The following is a 2,525-nucleotide window of genomic DNA, read 5'->3' on the forward strand; positions in this document are numbered from 1 at the left end:
GACAGACATTGAACACGGGTTTCAGGCTTCCTAGGCAAGCACCGTAACCACTAAGTCATCTCTCCAACCCAATCCATAGGTTTTTTAAAACAGTTCCATTGAGACATAATTCATATATACAATCCACTCATTTAAAGTATAAATTTAATGTTTTTTTTTTTTTGCTTTGTGTGTTTATTTTGTAAGATTCAGTGAGAGAACACATAAATTGTCATCACAACTTATAATTCTTTGTTCATAATTTTTACAGGCTAGGGGTTTTTGTTTTGTTTTAGAACAGGGATCTAACTATATTACCTAGGCTGATTTTGAACTCCAGGGCTCAAGTGATTCTTCTACCTCAGCCACAAGAGTACTGGGAATGACAGTGCATGCCAGCATGGCCAGCTCTTAGGATAGGTTTTTTAGCAGCAGCAATTCAGAGTAAAAGCCTGAAAACCTCTCAAATGTTCTGGCAATAGATCTGATCCAGCGAAAAGGTGTATGCAGGGCTCTGGATTAGATTCCCAGCACCAGGAGTAGGAAGGCACCATAAGTTCTTCAAAATGTATTTATTTTTGCTTGGGGGTGTTTCCAGTGTTGGGTAAAATTGTAGTGCATAGGAAGAATTGTTAAGAAATCTTTGCACAGTATGGTTCAAAGTGCCCTCCTGCATTCCCTGGATTACCCTTACTTCCAAATGGTACACACATGGTAACTAGAGGAAGCCAATACTGGTTCATGGGCCCTCCATACCCTGCCACCCATCCCTGTCCCATCACTTGCCCAAGCCCTTCATATACCCAAGCTAAATTCCTTCAGCTCCAGTTGCAGGGTTATCATCTCATGTCAACCCTCGCCATGCAGGCTGCAGGAGCTGGTGATAGTGGGGGTCTCAGCCAATTCTAGGAGGTACTCACCCCACCTCCCAACAAGCCATAGAAATAACCTTCCATTTGGCCATGGGAGGGCTGACTGCACGTTTCAGGGCTCAGCCAATATAAAGCATCAGCCAGGGCTGGAGAGATGGCTTAGCGGTTAAACGCTTGCCTGTGAAGCCTAAGGACCCCGGTTCGAGGCTCGGTTCCCCAGGTCCCACGTTAGCCAGATGCACAAGGGGGCGCACACGTCTGGAGTTCGTTTGCAGAGGCTGGAAGCCCTGGCGTGCCCATTCTCTCTCTCTCCCTCAATCTGTCCTTCTCTCTGTGTCTGTCACTCTCAAATTAATAAATAAATAAAAATTAAAAAAAAAAAATAAAGCATCAGCCAAATCTGCAGGGTATTACACCAGAGGTGTGTGGGCGAGTCCTCAGGCATCCGCAGGTGTGGAATCAGGTTAGGAGAGATGGGTGTGGGCTAGGTGGTGAAGGATGAGAGGCAGAAGCAGGGAGGGTAGGTGGAGCCAGAGTGGGCAAGGGTGGAGGTGAGGAATGGGGCCCTGCCTGTGCTAGGACACAGACCAGTGGTTTGGAATCCTTTTTGGGTCATAGTCTTCTTTGAGAATTTGATGTATGCTAAAGAAGGAATGTACATCATGCATGCACATGCGCAGGTGTATACACACACACATACACAGATCAGGGGAAGCCCATAAAAAGGTCTTATCTGGACTAGTTTATTAGAACTTTTTGAGAGGAAAAAAAATCTCAAAAGCAGCATTAAGATAGTGAGTATGTGGGCTGGGTGTAGTGGCTCAAGCCTTTAATCCCAACACTTGGGAGGCAGAGGTAGGAGGACTGCCACAAGTTCGAGGCCCTCCTGACTACATAGTGAATTCTAGGTTAGCCTGAGTTAGAGTGAAACCCTACCTCAAAAAAAGACAGAAAGAAAAAAATAAAAGATATTGAGTATGTGGGCTGGAGAGATGGCCCAGCAGTTAAAGGTACTTGCTTGCAAAGCCTGATAGCACAGATTCAATTCCCAGTATTCACATAAAGCCAGATGCACAAAGTGGCATATATGTATATAAAGTTTGTTCACAAGGGGATCAGGTGCACCCATTCTCCCTGTCTCTCATAAAGAAAAAAATTTTTTTTAAAGAGAGATCTCCAGAATGTGTCATTTTTTTCTTTTTTTTTTTTTTTTTAAGGTAGAGTCTCACTCTAGCTCAGGCTGACCTGGAACTCACTCTGTAGCTCCAGGCTGGCCTTGAACTCACAGCAACCCTCCTACCTCAGTCTCCTGAGTGCTAGAACTGAAGGTGAGTGCCTCAGGCCAAGAATGCATCTTTTCAAGTCAAAGAGATTGAGGGAGACTGGTGGTTTGGGGAATGAATGCCAAAGTCCACTTAGTCTATAAGTGCTTCCTTTCTTTCAAACATTTCTTTTGAAAAAGATCAGATTTGACGGAATTTGAAAATTCATGTGCTCTTGGAGAATTTTACTTCACTTTCTTGCTTGTTTGTTTGTTTCACTTTGTTTTGTATTGAAGTCTGTAGTCCAGACTGACCATGAACTCTTTACGACTTTGCATGTCATCCTTGCGCGGGGGCCATGCTAATCTCTGTATTGTTCCAATTTTAGTATAGGTGCTGCGGAAGCGAGCAC

At 44.2% G+C, this 2,525-nt stretch overlaps 1 non-coding gene across 1 annotated transcript; it reads right to left on the reverse strand.

Annotated features, from left to right (window-relative positions):
- Positions 1–2,421: 2,421 nt before the first annotated feature.
- On the reverse strand, positions 2,422–2,525 carry LOC123458262. The gene has a single exon (XR_006635556.1). It is a non-coding gene; the product is annotated as a U6 spliceosomal RNA (small nuclear RNA).

The sequence above is a fragment of the Jaculus jaculus genome, chromosome 1, assembly GCF_020740685.1.
Source record: "Jaculus jaculus isolate mJacJac1 chromosome 1, mJacJac1.mat.Y.cur, whole genome shotgun sequence".
NCBI classification, from domain to species: Eukaryota; Metazoa; Chordata; class Mammalia; order Rodentia; family Dipodidae; genus Jaculus; species Jaculus jaculus.